This window comes from Sarcophilus harrisii, chromosome 3 (genome assembly GCF_902635505.1).
Source record: "Sarcophilus harrisii chromosome 3, mSarHar1.11, whole genome shotgun sequence".
Classification (NCBI taxonomy): Eukaryota; Metazoa; Chordata; class Mammalia; order Dasyuromorphia; family Dasyuridae; genus Sarcophilus; species Sarcophilus harrisii.
This window is the reverse complement of record NC_045428.1, coordinates 340,011,592-340,032,267: the sequence shown is the minus strand read 5'-3', so window position 1 is coordinate 340,032,267 and position 20,676 is coordinate 340,011,592. Positions and strand designations below refer to the sequence as shown.

The 20,676-nt window shown below is 33.1% G+C and overlaps 1 protein-coding gene and 1 long non-coding RNA gene across 11 annotated transcripts in view; one reads left to right on the top strand and one right to left on the bottom strand.

Moving 5' to 3' along the window:
* Positions 1–20,676, bottom strand: part of R3HDM1 (R3H domain containing 1) — a 172,508-nt gene that overhangs the window by 103,669 nt on the left and 48,163 nt on the right. For 4 of the 9 annotated variants that reach the window (XM_031960007.1, XM_031960008.1, XM_031960009.1 and 1 more), the window contains exon 1: positions 14,235–14,793. The exons of 1 other annotated variant lie outside the window; for it this stretch is intronic. The gene's annotated coding sequence lies outside the window, so the exon portion shown is untranslated. Of the gene's footprint in view, positions 1–14,234; positions 14,795–20,676 lie in introns of those variants that run through there. 4 more of the 9 variants (XM_031960003.1, XM_031960005.1, XM_031960006.1 and 1 more) reach the window with 2 other exon arrangements.
* LOC116422410 lies at positions 881–7,982 on the top strand. 2 transcript variants are annotated; one of them, XR_004233027.1, is made up of 3 exons: positions 881–1,445; positions 2,771–2,860; positions 7,863–7,982. It is a non-coding gene; the product is annotated as an uncharacterized LOC116422410 (long non-coding RNA). The 2 variants fall into 2 exon arrangements; XR_004233026.1 differs by having other exon boundaries at positions 884–1,380.

The following is a 20,676-nucleotide window of genomic DNA, read 5'->3' as shown; positions in this document are numbered from 1 at the left end:
AAACAGTAATAAACTTGTCCTCAACAATGAATTGATTAAGGGGTCTAAGGCATAATTAAGCATTTGAACTAGCTTCCTGATAGCCTAAGTCAAAAAGTTGACCATTAAGACTATTAAGACACTCTAGCCTGTGAAACTGCAATCTGATTCTGAACAACAAGCATTAGACTAGCCAGTATAGGATCTACCTTACAACAATTGACAATCATTAAATGGTCTCAGCAAAGGAGAGAAATGCAAAGGAAGGTGAGTAGATGCATAAATTATATGGCTTTTGTTTTTCTTTATTTTTCACTTGAAGGGAGAGTAGATAGGAAAGAAAATAGATTTTTATTGAAAATTAATTTAAAAAAAAAGTAAGTTGAGGTGATTCAGCAAATGAGATAAAAATGTTCTTTGTCTTAAAAGAATTATGTTCCACCCATATGTGCAAAAATGTTTTTCGCAGCCTTTTTTTGTAGCAGCAAGAAACTGGAAAGTGAGTGGATGCCCATCAGTTGGGGAATGGCTGAATAAGTTATGGTATATAACTGTAATGGAATATTATTGTTCTATAAGAAATGATTAGCAGGATGATTTCAGAAAAGACTGCAAAGACTTAAATCAACTGACACTAAGTGAAGTGAGTAGAACCAAGAGAACATTGTACATAGCAGCGATAAGATTATGTGACGAATCAACTGTGATGGACTTGGCACTTTTCAACAATGGCTGATTCAGACCAATTCCAAGGGACTTGTGATGGAGAGAGCCATCTATACTGAAGAGAGAGGACTGTGGGGCTTGAATGTGGAGCACAACATAGTATTTTTACCTTTTTTGTTGTCTGCTAGCTTATTTTTTTCTTTATCATTTTTTCTCCCTTTTTGATCTGATTTTCTTATGCAGCACAATAGATGTGGAGATATGTTTAGAAGAACTTCACATTTTTACTGTGTTAATATCCTGCTAAAGATGAAGTATACTGCTCATCTCTTGACTGAGAGGAGATGAGGGGTAGGTGTGGAATCACAGCAGACCCCAGTCCCAGCCCCAGCCCCAGCCCCAGCCAAAGGATAGGAAAGTATTGGAGTACTTGGCTTAGCATAGTATGGTAAAGAAAAGATCCCATGGATCTGTGAAGTAAAAATGCCCTTTGTGATGTTTGATTTGTACAGAGTGGTAAGCAGCAGAATCTGGAGTAGTATTCCAGAAGACCTTATGATCTGACTATTAATAGTTGGAGTGTGGTTAAACAATATCTGTCATGGAGGTTGGTTTAGTTTTTTTCTTAAAGGATACCAAAGCCATCCTTCAGACTTAATTAACTTAGGGCACTAATACTTGGTCCACTGCCATAACTTTCAAGCATCTTAAGTTCAAAAATCAACTCAAGAAGAGGTAAGAGTAGTTCTTTCTTCATATCAACAGAACAATATTGCCGAGACTGAGACAGACACTATGTGGTAAATATCCTTTGTCTGCTATGGCTAATGAAACCCAAATTTGCTAATTATTACATGATCAAAGTATCATTTCATTGTAATTATGAACACAAGAATCAGACTATCCTGAATCAGGTCTAGCTTACTGCTGTTTATGAGTTATACATGGCAACATCATAGAAGTGTCTCTAAAAGTTCAATTAATCAACCATATATACGAAGCATAGCTGTTTATAGATGTGAAAACACTATTACATGGTTAATAGAAAGTGGACCTGGTTATAAGGAAGATCTGGCAGGTTCAATTCTTGCCTCTATCACATACTGACTATAACTGGGTAAATTAACTTAAATCACCTGGGCAGGCAACGTTAAGGCTATAAGTTTCAGAGCAAGTACCCATTTCCATTGGCAGAGGGAATGTCCTTATTGAGAATTTTTTATATTAGCAAAATCAGTCTTGGTCCAAAAACCAAGACAAACTATTACTGGTAGGTAGCTATGGTAAGTAGCTATTCTGATGCATAATGATGTTTTTGTGGGAAAATGTCTTCAACTATCAAAACGGATTCACCAAGAATACATCTGTTGTTACAGAAGGTTCAGGAAATTCTACTTGACTTAAAACTAGCACCTGTTGGCCAATAACTAACTGTAAGTAAAGAACGAAGGCAGAGGTTCCTGCCAGTCCTTAGATTGAAGGTAAAGTCCCTTGTCACCCCATTCTTTTCTTTTTTGGTTCTCCCTTTCTATTGTCATCAACAGCTCCATCTGATCACGGTTTTGTACTTTCCTGAACCCATTTCTTCAACAGACCTATTAATTTCAGAAGTCCCTTCTTTGATTTTTTTTTTAAAGTAGAGATTTGCTTATTTATTTACCTCATACTTTAAAAATGGAAAAAAAAAAAAAAGAAAAAGAAAAGAAAAAGCAGTTAAGACTCAAAAAGTTTCTTGAAATGAATTTCTTTCTTTTTTTCTTCTTGCCACTTAGACCCTATAGGAGAACTTATATAGTACTAAATTTCATCAAATATTGGACTTTTATGCTGTATTGCAGACTCTAGGAGTCTGTCTAAAACCTTTTTTAGGACTGACTCCCTGGCAATCTAATCTGATGAAACCTATATACCTCTTCTGCTAATTATTATCTTAGAATAATATTTTTAAATTGAAAGATATGTTCAATTTCAGCTAGAAGTTAATGAAAATAAAGATTAAGTTAAATATAATTTAAATTAAATTTATGTTAAATATAAAATGATTATGTTTAACTATATCATGGTATAAGCATTTTAAAACTAAGAGCTAATAATAAATAATAATAATAAATCTCTGCTGCTCTAGGATCTCTAACATAGTGGACTGTAGAATATTTCTCATTCCTTAAAGAGGTTTCCTTAAAGAGAAGATCTCTTCCTATATACATTCTGAAAGGTAGGCTTTAGGTAAAACTCTAAAGATAAAATCTCTTTGGTGCCTTCTTCACTTCCATTTTAATTCTATTTCTTTATTTCTCTCTCTAATTAAAGAATTGTATAAGGAAGCGGCAACTATGTCAGTGTCTTTGCCAAGAAAATCCCAATTGGAGTTATAAGGAGTCAGACACAATTGCAAAGACTGAAGAGTTAAAAAGGCTATTGAGTAGAGGTCCACTGAAGTCTATATAGCTATAGTCTGAGGACCAAGAGTTTCATTAAGTTTGGAAACACTTATCACCAGATTAGCTGTAGGTTTTGATGTTTTTTCCCCTATATCAACTCCCAAAGACCACCTACTAATGCAAAGAGAGGCTTCAATCTTCAGTGGAATACTCATACCAATAAAATACCAGTACTCTCAAGTATTGAAGTATCCATGTTTAAAGAGATTAAAATATACTAAAAGACTGAACTGAGATCACTACATTCTAATTTTAAAAATTCAATTTAAATCATTCTTGCAAGATGTTTTTAGCGATGTAAGTCAGATCTGTGTTATATATAGAATAAAAAAGGGAAAAACTCCATATGATAAGCATCTATAGAACATTCTAGAGCACAGAAATACTTGAATTCAGAAGGGAAGGCACGTGTCCATATGTAAGAATTCAGGATTAGCTCACAGTTAGAAAATATTTTTTCTTATAAATCTTCCTCTACTTCCTTAATAATAGCATCCACCATGATTTACTTATATAAGTTATTCTTTCTAAATTTAACTGCTATCTTAAAATAGTTTTATTTGGGTATGATGAAGTCTCATTACTTAGAAAGGATCCTTCACTTTATATTCCTCCAGCAATTTCAACATTAGTTTATTCTGTATAGATTATTGTATTAGGTGTTAGAGACATAAAAAAATTACAGAAGCACTGTCTTCTTGTGCTCAGAAGTTATTCTCTTTGTAGTATTTCCAAAAGAGTACAAAGTACTAGATGGGAAATAAATGATAATGATTGACTTGGAGATCTGGGAAGGCTTATTAGAGGAGGTAATATTTGAATTGGGCTTTAAATGACAAGGAGCATTTCAACAGATAGAAAGGAGAGCAAGGGGTATTAAGAGGCTTAGACAAACAGCATGTACAGAAGCAAAGAAAGAGCAGTTCACTTTGGAAGAAGTAAGTATACATTATACATGAGGAAACAGATTAAAAAAAGACTGGAAGGGTAAAATGGAATTCTAGAATTCTGAAACCTGAGAGACAAAGAAGAGCCAGTAAAAATTTTTGAGCAGATGAATGAAATGTTCAGATGTAAAAATAAGTGATAAATCTGGCAGAAGTACAAAATAGAAAAGGTGTAGAAAGAATGAGAGAATAAGAATATAGACATATTTAGTGAAGCTAGAAATTGTTATAATCATTAATACAAATGGTAATTAGGATTTATACTGCAGTTGTTGTAGTGATGATGTAGTGATGTATGCAAAAGATATGGAAGAAAAATTGACAGAACTTGGTAATTGACAATGTGGAGAGAAGGAAAAATTTTAAATGCTAAAATTTTGAACACTAGAGAATAGCCAAATGGTGGCCCACTGACAAAAATAGTTTTTTGTCACAAAAATGATGAGCAAGATGTTGAGAAAAAAAATCACCTGAACTGTTGCATTTAAAGTGCTACTGGAAAGTCTAGGTAGAGTCAGGTGTTGTACAGATCCCTGGGTATGCAGTTCTTAAGCATGAATGGAAGCATATGCAAAGATGGTGCATATTTAGGAGGAATCACTGGAGAAATAAGCTAATATCATGGAATTAGGGAGAGGTAGAGTTAAAATGGCAGAGTAAAGGCAGGGACTTGCCCCAGCTCTCTCCAAATTCTCTTAAAATACCTTTAAGTAATGATTAAAGACATTTTAAAGCATTAGAACCCAGAAAAAGATGGAGTCAAACAACTTTCCAGCCAAAGACCCAACTTGGAAAGCTGGCAGGAAAGGTCTTGTATCTGAGGGGGAGAGCAACACAGTCTTGGTGCAGGCTGTATCGGCACAATCCAGGCAAACCCAGAACAGATTAGCTCTTGGGGGCTCTAAATCAGAGGTGGCAGCAGCACCAGACTTCTCAGCCTACAGATGCCAAAGATGACTTGGAAGTTCATTAGGAAAATATTGTCACAATAGGGTATGAGGGAAGGTCCAGAAAACCAGATGTAGGCCTGGAGAACCACTGAAACGACAGCAGTGACAGCAGCAACAGCAGTTTCTGGACGTAAGGGAGTCAAATGGCTGATTGGAAAGCGAACCCTTTACTAGTAATGAGGCAGGACTGTTGCTTTGCCCATATTCACATATAGGACACAATTCTGGTTCACAGTCCCAGGAAAAGGAAGAGCATTACCCTAGAACTTACAGCCAGAGTGGAATGGGGATCTTCTTCATAGTACCAATAATTCTAAATTTTAAAATTAGTCATGATCATAAAGGGAGCCTAATCCTTTGTTGTTGTTTCCCCTTTATTAAAGCTTTTTATTTTCAAAACATATACATAATTTTCAACATTCACCCTAACAAAACCTTGTATTATAAAATTATTTTTCTTCCACCCCCCCCCCCCAGGCAGCAAGTAATACAATATATGTTAAACATATACAATTCTTCTATAAGCATTTTCACAATCACCATGATGCACAAGAAAAATCAGATCAAAAAGGGGGAAAAAAAGCAAGCAATTTTTAAAAAGGTGAAAATACTATGTTGTGATTATCTTTTCCTGTCATCTTAGTCAATCTGAGAGGTGTGTAGTGGTATCTCAGAGTTGTCTTAACTTGCACTTCTCTGATCAATAATGATTTAGAGCATTTTTTCATGATTATAAATGGTTTTAATTTCTTTATCTGAAAAATTGTCTGTTCATATCTTTTGACCATTTATCAATGGGAGAATGGCTTTAATTCTTATAAATTGAGTTAATTCTCTCAGTATTTTAGAAATGAGGCCTTTATCAGAACCTTTGGATATAAATTTTTTTTTTCAAAGTTTATTGCTTCCCCAGATATTATGTTTCAAGAAATTATCAAGGAAAACTGTTCTGTTATTCTAGAACCAGAGGATAAAATACAAATGGAAAGAATCACCAATTATCTCTTGAAAGAGATCCCAAAACAAAAACTCCCAGAAATATAGCCAAATTCCAAAACTCCCAGATCAAGGAGAAAATATTGCAACCATCCAGAAAGAAACAATTCAAGTATGATAAAAACCACAGGATAACACAAGATTAAGCAGCTACTAAATTAAAGAATCAGAGGCTTAGAATAAGATATTCTAGAGCAGGGGTCTTCAAACTTTTTAAATAGGGGGCCAGTTCACTGTCCCTCAGACTGTTGGAGGGCTGGACTAGAGTAAAAACAAAAATTTTGTTTTGTGGGCCTTTAAATAAAGAAATGTCATAGCCCTGGGTGACGGGGTTAAACGTCCTCAGCCACCGCATCTGGCCCATGGGCCGTAGTTTGAGGACCCCTGTTCTAGAGCAGTGGAGCTAGGATTACAACCAAGAATCACCTATCAAACCTGAGGGTCCTTCAGAGGAAAAGGTGGATATTCAATGAAATAGAAAACTTTCAAGCATTCATGATGAAAAGACCAAAGCTGATTAGAAAGTCTGACGAAATTTCAAATACAGGTCTCAGGACAAGTTTAAGGGAGCAATCAGGAAAGGGAAATCATAAGGTCAATCTGTTTATATTCCGATATGGGAGGATGATACTTGTAATTCCTAAGAATTTTTTCATTATTACAGCAGTTAGGAGGAGTATATATAGGCAGAGGGACCAGCTGTGAGTTGAATATGAAGGGATAATATCAAAAAAAAAAAAAAATTAAGGGGTAAGAGAGGAATATACTGGGAGAAGGGAAAATGGAAAGACATAATGCTGTCAATTATCTGCCATAAAAAAAGGCAGGAAAAAGCTTTTACAGTGGAGGGCAAGAGGGGAATTGATTGAATACCACTAAGTATATATCCCAAAAGAGATTGGGGGGAAAAAAAGGGAAAAGAATCTACATGTAAAAAAATATTTATAGCACTTCTTTTCTCAGAATAAAGAATTAGAAACTGAGAACTTGCTCATCAATTGGGGAATGGCTGAATAAACTGTGATGTATGGTTATGAATATTATTGTCATAATCATACAAGAAATGATGAGCATTTAGGGTTCTTAAATTTAGGCTCTTAAAAAAAAAAATCCTCCATCAGCTCATGCAAAATGAAATGTACTGTGTACAGAGTAATAGCAATGCTGTGGGATGATAAGCTGTGAATGACTTTGCTATTCTCAGCAATACAATGATTCAAGTCTACTCTGAAGGACTTGTGAAAAATGCTATTCGTATCCAGAGAAAGAATGGATTGTGTTTGAATACAGTATTGAATACAGCATAGGTTGTTTTTTTTTTTAAACTTTTATTTTTTTTTAAATTTTTTTGGTGGTAGAATTTACATTTTCTTTTGCAACAGGACTTCTATGGAAATGTTCTGCATAATTTCACAGGCACCTTTTCACACGTACCAATGAGGGGAGAGGGGGAAAAAAATCTAGAACTCAAAGTTTTAAAAACAATGAAAAAATTGTTTTTCATGGAACTGGGGAAAAATAAAATATTAAATTTTAAAAAAATAATAGTATCATAGAAGTAAATGAGAATAATAAGGAGAGAATGTAGTACCAGAGAAGAGAGTTCCTAAAAGGACTTGGGGGAACAACAAAAATTGAGGCCACTAGTATTCATCAAAAGTCAGTTGTTAATCTAATTTAACCAAATTATATGAACCAAATTATATAAACTATATTTAACCATACTATATAAAACCAACATTTTCATAAATTAGGTTTCCTACAGATTAGGTAACATTAATAATTTTAATTGTAACAAAAATGAATTGCTTAATTTGTCAAGCATTTGTATATTATGTTTTAAAATCCTGAAAACAAAACCTTTTTATTTTTTTTTAATCTAGATTTGATTTAAAGGGCCCATGTCTTTTTTTTGAGATCAAAACACATCACCACCAATCATCCTGGCAGATATGCACCATTATCATCAGCATTTTGTAGAAATAAAAACAAATGGGTGAGTTTCTCATGGTCTCATTCTATACCACTTTCTTATCCTAGGACTAGAATAGTATTTGTATATTTTTGCCATATTTCATTTATTAATACTAATAAAAATGCTACTTTCCAAAGCTTTATAATATACTCTTTTCTTTTTCAACTAACGAAGAGACATTTCATTATAGTTGCCAGGGAGAAAAGTTGTCTATAATATATTTGGAAATGTTAAGTCCTAACAGGTTTATCTCAAACACACAAAAAATTGTGAAGCCTATTTATAATTTTAGCAGCTGCAGGAAAGCTACAGTGGGTAAGCTAAAATAATTTTTAATAAACACACAACTAAGAGAACAAGAATATGTTTATTTTCTTAAACCCTTAGCCTCAAAAAGATTTCTTAAAAATAGCAAGGAAAACAGACTTCATGGGTGATACTAATTGCATATGAAGAACAACTTAACAAGACTTCTGATTTACTAGACTTCAAATATTTTAACACATGATTTACTTCTGATATTACATTTTATCTTTATACTACTTTAGATCTCTCAACTTGGAATGATCCTTTGAAGCCAAATAATCATTAAATTGAAAGTCTTGAGTTACTACTATTAAAAATAGAGAACAAAAAATTTTTCAAGGTCAATGGAAAAAAAAACAAGTTTTCTCTTTAGATAGAAATAATGGCTTTTTTGATTAAAAAAACAACAATCCCAACACAATGATGTGACTGATCAGTCATTATACTAATGATTTGAAAAGAGATAACTGTGTGGAACTGAATAATAATTTCAGTCAAGATGGAAGAGAAATATATATAATAGTGGTTGATCAGTGGTTAGGAGATACATGCCATTATGTTGCATGACATACAGGCTTGCCAATAGATATCATTATTGGTTATATTTCTGAAATTTTTTATTTCTATCAAGTGAACCAACAAGTATTTATTAAGTGCCTATTATGTGTCAGGAAATATGTTCTATCTACACCAACTTGTTAAAACTCTGGAGCTTTCTATCACTGAGTTTAGTTATCAGGTTATAATAATCCCCTGAAATACAACTTTTATATATTGATATGCATATCATAAACTCTATTTGGTATTTAAAGGACCCATACCCAACTTCATTGTACTGTTCTAAGTTTATTATAAATTATTCCCTTTCATACACTTTGTGGTCTAGCCAAATTGTCCTCCTTGTCAATCCTTTCACATAACGTTAAACCTCCCATCTCTGTGCTTCTGCATAGCCTCTCCCCTGTGCAGCCTCATCTCCACCTCTTAGACTATTGGCTTCCTTCAAAGCTCATCTCAAGTGCTACCTGCTATACAAGACTACTGAAAGTACATTGTCCTCTGAATAAATCTACCATGGGGTTTAGAGGTGGAAAGTTGAGACCACAGGAGTCCAAATCTCTCAATTTTCAGATGAGGAAAAACAGGTACAGAAATGTACAGGGATCTGCCCACACAATCATGAAGTGTCAGAGGTAGAATCAAAACCCAGATATTTCTGACTCCTAGTCCAAAACCGTACTATGGTCATGCTGTCAATCACTATAGACAGGTATTTGTTTCTCCTGATAAAATGGAAACTCCTGGAGAGTAAATACTGTTTATTTTTGCCTTTATTTGTTCTTTGAACCTAGCTCTGTACTTATAATTTGACTGGTTAACATTTTATTTAATAAGAAAATAATTAAAAACTTTTTTTTGGGAGGGGGGCGGAAATCATCAAATCTAATTCTGTTTTCTTCTCTTTTTTTATTTATCTGTTCCTATTCTTTTTGTCAGGAAAAGCTTTTGCTTTGTTGACAATAGGATCTTATTCCACCAGAACTCTCCTGCCCAAGGTTTAAAAACCGGCTATTGGTGTCTAAGTTGCTATTATAAGGATAAGCCTACATTTTTCATTAGAAGTGGCTTTGTCAGTTTTTCAATCACTCCTAAAGCAGAGCCATGACCTGGAAGGAAGAGGATTTTTTTGGTTACTACCAAATTTTAGTTAAGAACTTAGAGAATGGTGATTCTAAGATTTAATTCATGAAGCTTGATGATAGTAATTTAACTGCATGTTTTAAAAAAATTTGTCTTTTTAAAAAAATGCTCAATAGACTAACGCTCAGAATGTGAGAAAAAATGAAGTATATGGTGCCATACCTAAGGACAAGTTTGTATTTCTTATTCTACTGATGAAAAAAGAAAGAAAAAAAAAAAAGCTTTCAAGTCTTTAAATTTTAAGACCCTATTACATGGTCTTGCTAAAAAAATATAAAAATATCAATCTACCTAGTGATTCCATGGGGAATTTTTGTTTTATAATTACTGAAGTCTATCTAGGGTATTTTATCTCTAGACTTCTTTCATGAATAATTACCCAAGAGCTGGTATATTCTTCTGCCACAAGAGTGAAGGTGAGTTAAGAGGAGTTAAGTGAAATAGGGTATTTAGGGGAAAGATAAATTAGATGGAAGGGGGTAAACAAGAAACATTTCCTCTACCCCTACAGAAGAATGTACCCAAGGCACAAATGAGAAGAATAAATGCTTCCCCTATATGCTGTAAAAGTCTTAGAAGAAAAAAACCTAAGTACCTATTAGTTAGGATTGTCTCAAGAAAAAAGTCCTTTTCAATTCTCAGTTTCTCTTAGATCTTGAATCACTATATGTCACTTAACTTAAAAGATTTGTTAAAAGGCGTAAATGAGATAAAAGTATGTGAAAAGCATAATGTATCTATAAAGCATAATATGTATTTTTATCTGTGATAAAATTTGTTGGGATTCCCACCAGCTAAAATCATTAGAACCCTATTACCCAAATCTTAGAATTCTATATCCTCAATATATTTTAAAATAAGATTCACCTTTCTCACTTATGCCAATCTAAAACACAAGAATGGGCTGATGCATACAAACAGCTGATCTTTTTCTATATCCTCTTCCCTACTCTACAGCAAATATAAAATAACTAAATTGTTTAAATGGGTATCACAGGAAGAATCGTTTGACGAATAAAGGATCTGCACGAAAGAGAGGGTTCTATTTTTAGCATTCTAGAGGATTTAATAAAGGAAAGTAGTACTTATATAACAGGTGAAGTTGTTGGCAAGCCTGGGAATTTTTTTTTTTTTTTTTTTACAAAGAGCTCCTTCTAGGAGACCATTGCCACTTTGGAGCTTTTAATGCTCTATCGTATAAAGTCTATTATTAAGTAATATCCTAACATACACCTGCAGAAATCTATCGGACTGGCTGAAATAAGTGCTCTGTAGAAATCTAGGGTAGGTGTTCTATTTCAAGACATGATTACTTTTAAATGAAAAAATAAAATGATTTCACAACTGGATAGGTCATTAACTTGTCTATGCTTTTATGTCTTTATTTAAAAATCAATCATGAAAATCCCAATTTTATGAACTTATAAAAAGTAACTAAAATAATTGAAACACTCAAAAAATTGTTATAAAATAAGCAATAGATTGCATACAAAGTAGAATATTTCTTACAGAAAAGTCTAGATTTCACTAATATGTAAATTGTGTAAATGTAAGCAAAATTCAGCATCATCTCCCTTTTCTCCTTACTATCAGTTCCATTCTTCTGAATTAAAAAATAAAAAACAAACCTAAAAACCCAAACTAAACTACACACACCTACAACCTACACACACACACACACACACACACACACACACACAATTAGACCCATGAAGAAACCTGGGTTTTAGAGTCATAGCTCTTTTAATAATTGTCAAGTCCCTTCATCTGTCTGAGCCTCAGCTTTTTATCAGTAGAAGCCACTTAGTTTAATTTCATTTTGAAGTCTCCTTCAAATTGAAAAATAAATTATTTTAATTTTAAAATGTGAAAATTCAGATTTTTTTGGAGCAGGGGGAAAGGGGTTAAAATCATGTGAGATTAAGAATAACCACAATGTAGTAATCTTTTCTGGAAATAGTAGATGGAGTTAAAATATCTTAGGGTACTAAATCTAAAGCCCAAAAGGAGCTAAGGGGGCAGATAGTCCAACTACTTCATTTAAGTATGAATGTTAAACCCATAACAATGATTTAATTCGGTATATTTTTAAACATCATTTCTGACATAAAATTAAATACAGTCCTTTCAGATCTTATGTGGTGTTTTATGTATAATTAGCAAAGATAGATCTTTAAAATGTATCTGTTCAGATTATTTTTAAGTAGCTGTCATACAGAATTCCACTTTACTTAATCCATATATTTTAATATACTTTTTGCTGATATGAACTGATATCACAAGAACTAGCAAAATTGGCATTAATATTCTCTATTCAGTAGTTAAACTGAGTCAGAAGGCTTGATTTCTTCCCAAGTCAGTTTCAAGACAGAATCTTAAAAGTGTCAGAACACCTGGCATTTGCATTCTAAAGATATTATACTCTATAAAGATGCAAGCTAAGAATAAATTACATTTAATGCCTTACAAGAAATGCTTTCTCCAAAGATGTAGAAATTATTCCTCAATTTAAACATTTCCAAAAGACAAACTTTTATGTTTTAGGGAAAACCTATGAAATCCTAATTAAGATTGTCTAATAATAATTAATGTTTCCAATCTATTAGAAACCTATGTAATCCTCTTAATATTTAGAAACTTGCCTAATACATAAAATCCACATTTTAAATATATAATACATGATATATTTATAGTTTCTTTTGGGAACAGTTTCATATAATTTGTGCCAATCTGTAACCACTTTCATGAGGCTATCAAATTTTTGCATAGTAAGTAGGTTTCCAGAATGAACCACATCTACTAATTCTGAAGAAACAAAAAATGAAGGTTTGGCAAAAACCTGAAAACGAATAATATGAATGCATACTCAGGGAAAGTAAAAGAAAAAAGAAAAGAAAAAGCAGAGGAAGACAAGAGAAAACAAAGACAGGGAGAACATTATTTTGGGGAAGAAAGCATTTTTTTTCCTTTTAGGTAAAATATTAAATCGAGGTAGACAGAAAATAAGCAATAGCACTGAAATGATAACCTTACAATTCTTTAGGTATCTGAGTGCTGTTTTTTTTTTTTTTTTTGGGGGGGGAAGGGGGCAATAAGTAATGGCTTTAGTTGGGAATGAAAAGTCACAAAAGGCAAAAGATATTTACTTTTGATAAAGGATCCTTACTAAAATTCCTCTAAATTGTACCTTGTGCCCACTTCAACTCTACCCCTGAAAGCAATTTAACTCTTTATATTAAAATAAGAGCTTCAGAAAAATAAACTTTTTATTTAAAATACTATACTTATGTTTATTTAGCTAGGAATACAAACTTACCCCTAAATCAAAAGCAAAGGATTTTTGAGCAAATGTTCTTACAAAACAGCACTGTTACATCAATATCATTCACTGTCTTTAGCTAATTATTATCTTTAGTTTCCATTTTTGAAGTATATAAAAAGATCAATAATTATCAAGACAATTGTCAAAAGAGTTTTTGGGCTACATAATTCAAACAAGATACCTTTAAATTACTGCCGTACTTAGATTAGCATTCTTTCTCTTTTAAAAATGACATTTGGCTATGCTAATTAAAGCAACAATACATCTAGATTTTGTTCTATTATAAGAACTTTTAAAATTACCTTTCTCCCTTAAGAAAATGACATAATGAATTCTGAGGCTAATTGTAGTGGTTTTCTAATTTCAAAAGGAAAATATATCAACCCTCCCCAACCTCCTCCCCCCTCCCTAGCTGGACTCATTGTATTCTGCAATGAAAGAAAAGGTAAAGTATCTCCTATATAGTTTAAGTATATCTAGCATGCCTTATCTCCTTTTTTAAAAGATGAATTTGAAAAAGTCCCTTTCCAGGAAATATATTTATTCTACTGTTATAAAACAAGTCCTCCCAACACAGATATACAGAGACACAGATACATATAGATCCCACTTTCCCAAACCAATAAAACAAAAGAAAATACCAAGCAAGTACTATAAATATCCTTTAAATTGATGGTATGTAAACAGCAAAATATATATATTTTAAAAACATGAATCATTTACAAACTAGAAGGAAGACGGATCTCTTTTCTATAATTCTCAATATAAGGAAATATATCTTTGCAAAAAGACTTGTCACAATAATGTTGAGATTTTTGGCATGATAATGATTTAATAAAACATATATTCATGTTCTCGGCAAAAAATGAGGGTATTAAGTAGATGGAATCAATTTTTCACATTTTTTATTTTCTAATTTTTTTTATAGAGAATATATTAAAGGATACATACCTTCATCATACTAGCATATACTTCATCAATGCAGAGTTACTGATGATAATACCATAATACCTTTATACTAATATTTTGCATTGCTCTTCTAAAGAGCTTTCTGGACAGATCCTCAGCTGATCAGTCAGGCATTGGTAGGTACCTGCTAGAGCAGTCTGTTAAGGCACTTGGTGAAGCCTCAGAGACAATAGAAAATCAACAGCTGTATGTTGTGATGTCAGTAACACTCTAGCCAGTCACTACCCAGAAAAACTGAAATGCATCAGAAGCTATATTGAGCTCTTCATTAGCAATTCAGTAGCAAGTGATGCAAAATCCTGTGAAACTGTGAATTTGAAATGGCAGTAGGGATTTTTGATCATTATCTCTATTAAAATTCCGTTTAACACAGTTAGACACCCCCAGTTCTACACCACAGAATAAAAGTTGAGAAAATGCTATTTTTTCCCTTAATTCCTCACAGAACAAAATGTAGGGAATTACTTTCAAAATGTAATTGTCATTTCTATTTTTATTATTATTTAAAGCCTAAACTAAAGGCGACAGTAATTGCTATAGCTTTTAATAGGTTAAAAGAAAAAAAAAATATATATATATATATATGATAGTTTAATTCCTTAGTTTTTAATTTGGTTTCACTAAAAAATCAATCTTTCTTGCTCACTTGGGCAAAAACATTACTTCTTTAAACCAACAGATGGAGATAGGAGAGGAGCATACTTCTGATGACATTTTTGCCTAATGTTACAGACTTGCTGCCTGTATTAGCTCAGTGGGATATAATCAACCACACAATGAATTAAAATAATGATATCGAAAACCTATGAGCAGACCAACTAAAGAAAACATAGCAAAAAACAAATATTTTTACACTGAGATTTAAGATTTAAAAATTCCCTTCCTGATTCCAGAACCTGAATTCTACCACTTACTTTGCTATTAAAGACATTATTATTATAAATAAGAACAACTCATATTTGCACAGTGCTTTAACCCTCTAATGCAAGCACATACTGCTATATGACTTTATTTCCCTTAAAGACACAAGTATCTTTTTTTTCCCATCTGCCTCACAGAAATGCTGTAGGAATTTAATCAGATAATGTTTATAAAACCCTAGAGGTACTTACTTGAAAGATATATATGATACTAGTCAAAATTATATCATTTCTAGAATTCTTTAACTAAAAGATCAAGCCCTTTAGGGTTTGAATTCATTTGAAATGTGATTATAGCTTAGAAAAATTTAATAGTTCTATATATTAGCTTGTAGCCATCTAGCTAGCATGGCTGCATCAAGACCAAGAAATATATACACATATATGAATGTAATTATATGTATATGTGTACACACATACACACACACTTTTTACTATTAGATGAGAAAAGATTTTGGCATTATGGCTCAATAACTTTTTAAAATCATAATTCCAAAAACAGGTGCTGGAGTGTCTCTAGTAGGTTTGTATCCCAAAGAGCTCCTAAAAAAGGGAAAAGGACCTACATGTGTAAAAATGTTTGTGGCAGTCCCAAGAAACTGGAAAATGAATGGATGCCCATCAGTTGGAGAATGACTGAATAAATTATGGTTTATGAATGTTATGGATTATTGTTCTGTAAGAAACGATTAGCAGGATGATTTCAGAGAGGCCTGGAGAGACTTGCATGAACTGATGATAAGTGAAGTTGAGTAGAACCAGGAGATCATTGTACACAGCAACAACTAGATTATGTGATAACCAACTCAGATGGACTTGGTTCTTTTTAACAATGAGGTGATTCAGGTCAATTCCAATAGATCTGTGAGGGAGAGAGCCATCTGTGTCTAGAAAGAAAGGTCTATAGGGATTAAATATGAATCACAACATAGTATTTTCACCTTTTTATATTGTTGTTTGTTTGTTTTTATTCTCTCATCTCCCTTCCATTTGATCTGATTTTTCTTGTGTAGCATGATAAATATGGAAATATGTTTAGAAGAATTGCACGTGTTTAACCTATATTGGATTGCTTGCTGTCTAGGGGAGGAGAAAGTGGAGAGGCTGGGAGAAAAATCTGCAACACAAGGTTCTACAAGAGTGAATGCTGAAAACTATGTTTACATATATTTTGCGAGATAGTTGCAAAGAAAATCTAGACCATCTGTAAAAAATTTATACTAGCCATTTTCATATCAAGCAAAGGATAACACATTTAGTCAATTATTCTGGACTAATATTAAGAGTGATTTAAGCTTTTATTACAATTCTCAATTTCCAAACATAATTTCTTATTATGCCCTGAACTTATTAGCACTGACTTGAAAGGGAAAAAAAATTTATGACAATTAACTCTTTTACCTCAAAGGAAATTCTTCAGTTTTGAGCTATGTCCCTTATATGTCACAGCATAAGTTCTAGATGGTGCTAAACTAGACAGGATAAATGAAGCAGAAATATTTTTTCTCATTTGGCAGCTTTAAAAAAAATTATAAGAAAACAGACCATTTTCATGACAAACTAATTAAAATTTATATTATGGTACAGGTAAACGAAGGTCTTAAAAGACCAGCATTGTGAATATAGAGAGCCAGCAGCAAAGTCTCAATCTTTTAGTGGCACCGGCAATTCTCTTAATTTAAGACTATAAAATGACTCACCAATCTACATCTGTGGAAGGTTTCCATAGTTGAAGTTACTTACCTAAATGAAATTACAGTATGGCAAGATAACTTATTTATATATTTTGTGCAAAGACAAAATTCTTAGTTTGACTAGTTTGGGAAATTCAAAACCCATAGGCATCTAAGCCATGTAATTACATTTTTTTTCCCAGGGAAAAAGGAATAAATAGACTAGAGGAAAAGAAATAAATAAGACCAAACCTCATTAATTCAGACTAATTTTGAGAAAATATGTACAAATACAAAGTTTGAATTATAGAAATGTTTGAAAGGAAAAGCAGTTCTGCTATTCAAGTAGAAGAGCTCTGCCCATTTGAGGAGGAGGTAGGTCTAGAGAATCTTGGGAATTGTAGAAATATGAACACTGCAATTTTGGCAAGAAGAAAAAAGATCTTAATTAGGCAACAAACTGAAGTCTTTATAAAAAAAAAAAAATCTATCTTCAGTATTTTTAAAAAATTGCTTGCAACATTGACTGCATCAGATGGACTCCAATAATCAAAACAAGATTTTGAAAAGTTTAAAATCAGAAACAACGGGGCAAGTAGGTGGTGCCGTTGATAGAGCACCAGCCCCGAAGTCAGAAGGACCTAAGTTCAAATCTGGTCTCAGACACTTAATACTTTCTAGCTGTGTGACCCTGTGTGACTGACACTTAACCCCAATTGCCTCAGGGGGAAAAATCAGAACAATAAGTTAAAAAAAAGTAGTTGATCTGTATCAGAAGGAATTCATTCCACCAATGAATTCAAAGATCCAGAGAACCTTTCTCTAACTTCCCCTATGTGCCAAATACATGGACAATGTCTACTAGTGTGACTTTAATAAATACATAATACAACAAATGATTTCATTTCTTTTTGTACATAAATGATTGCTTCTAGAAATGTTAGAAAATAGATTAAGTTTATTTTAGGATAATCAAGAAAAAAACAAAAAACAAAAAATCAATTTTGAATGGAAGATAAATTTAACAAGGTTTTATTTTGTATGTTTTTAAAAATTGCATATACACCTCCTACCTAAGAAAATAAGTCATTTCCATGACATGCTTCTGAGTAGTAGGTCAAACTAACTTGGGGTGATATGTTACATATTTACAACGGAACAACAATCTGTGATTAGCTTTCCGCCGAAACAAGAGACCAGTTCTAGTTTGGCAATACTTCTATTTCTTCCTCTTCCTCTGTCCATGTGGGGAGTTGTACTCTTACATGTGTGTGTTTGGTCCAAAGAAATATAAATGTTTATTGCTTATACACTGTAAGGTACCTTGGAGGTTAATTTTTTTCTTCTCTACTTATTTTATCTTTTTTTCAAAAAAAAAAAAAAAGATTATTAACTCATATCTTATGCAGTTTTCATTTATATCCTCTTGAAATATAGTTCTGAAAAGCCAGACTTTGATAAATTCCGCTGGAATTCAAAAGGAATTACCTGACAATACCTTTAAAACCAAAATCATTCTGGTTATCAGTGATTGGCCGGTAATAGGCTGTAGACCAAACCTTACTAGCTCACAGTTTGGGTCTCATTGGCTCAGAGTGAGTGTAAAATAGCAACTTTCTATACAGGCCAGAAACTCTGAAGGTCTTACCCTCTCAGAGAGAGATCCTTTTGGCCGAGTAGGTAATTTTTTATCCCAATTCTTATCTAGTCTTTAATTACTGAATGTGTGTTGGCTCAGACAACCTGAGATTTGGGAAAGGACTTTTACTACATTCTGGGCCATCACCAGTTGTCCTGACTCGCTATGTATTGAGAGTGGGGCTGATGACTTTGCACAGCTGCCTCACTTAAATCCAACTCACTTGTAAGTCAAGCAGAAAGAAGAAAAATGCAAGTGTGGCTGGATTTGGAAATAACAAATTGGTGCCAGTCTTCACTAACTTTCATTAATAGTAACATTTATCCTAAATTAAAAGGAAGAAACTTTTATCAGTCTAGTGACTAGAATAGAAAGGTAAAAAATAAAGAGATCTGAATATAATTTCTAGCTCTTGCCATTCTTGCAACCTTGGAAGAGGCACTTTTTAATGGGAGTCTATGGGGATGAAAATGCCTGCCCGAGTTTTGAGATGATTAGAGGGCAATATGACATAAAGGAAAGAGCACAGCCACTAGAATCAGGAAATCTGGATTATAATTTTCAAAACTCTGATGCTAACCAGAAATAACAGCATAGACAAAGTGGAGTTAGTTTTTCTGTCTGCAAATAAAGACTTTTTTGAGATCATCTCTCTGTAAAATTCATCATTTTAAATATTTAAAAAATAACTTAATTTTTTAATCCAACCATCCATCCATTTATTTATTTATTAGTTCAAGTCTCAGCTAAAATTCCATCCTTTTCAAGAAGGCTTTATAGGTCTTCCTTAATCTTAGTGCTTTCCTTTTATTACTCCTAATTTATCCTTTATTATGTCTTGGTTGTACATTAGTGTTCTACATTGTTTCTCTCATTAGAATGCGGTCCTTGAGAGCAGGGACTTTTTTTCCTTTCACTGTATACTCAGTCCTTAGCACAGTACCAATAACACATAGTAAGCACTTAATAAATGCTTGTTGCCTCAATTGTTAACTTGACCCCCAGTTAAGAACTCTTGGTATAAAGGCACTTGGTGAGAGAGACTTTCCCTACTAATGTAGATCAATACACTGTCTCCAACTAATTGTCTATTTGACAAAAATTTTCTTATAACAAACTGTCTAGGTATGAGGAATGGAAATGGGTAAAGGGGCTTCTCTAGCCATGGAGTTATGCTTGGGGATTTTCAGTTTGGAAGTACAGCCACTCTGAACAAATCTTCCACACCAATCAATTCACTGAAGGACTCTAGATCCAAATTACAAGCTAAAAAGGATGCACATAAGACTGGGTTGACCTTTTAGCTGAATGGCAGATCATATCTTTGAGATTCTAACTGATTTATAAGAGGACCTTCCTAGAATAATGCCAGATTTCTTTCTTTCTTTCTTTCTTTTTTTTTTTTTTTAGGGAGGGGAAGGGAAATCAATGGAATTTCTCATGGAATCTTTCAAATTTATCTTTATAATATTGTTATTACTGTATAGATTGTTTTCCTGATTCTGTTTTCTTTTGTCTGCATGAGTTGATAAGAGTTTACCCAGATTTCTTTGAAACTATCCCCTTTAGACACTAATACATTGTTGGTGGAACTGTGAATACATCCAATCATTCTGGAGAGCAATTTAGAACTATGCTCAAAAAGTTATAAAACTGTGCATACCCTTTGATCCAGCAGTGTTACTACTGGGTTTATATCCCAAAGAGATCATAAAGAAGGGAAAGGGACCTGTATGTGCACGAATGTTTGTGGCAGCCCTCTTTGTAGTGGCTAGAAACTGGAAACTGAGTGGATGCCCATCGATTGGAGAATGGCTGAATAAATTGTGGTATATGAATATTATGGAATATTATTATTCTGTAAGAAACGACCAACAGGATGATTTCAGAAAGGCCTGGAGAGACTTACACGAACTGATGCTGAGTGAAACGAGCAGGGCCAAGAGATCATTATATACTTCAACAACAATACTATATGATGATCAATTCTGATGGATTTGGCTATCCTCAGCAATGAGATCAACCAAATCATTTCCAATGGAGCAGTAATAAACTGAACCAGCTATGCCCAGTTAAAGAACTCTAAGAGATGACTAAAAACCATTACATTGAATTCCCAATCCCTATATTTATGCCCACCTGCATTTTGGATTTCTTTCACAGGCTAATTGTACAATATTTCAGAATCCGAT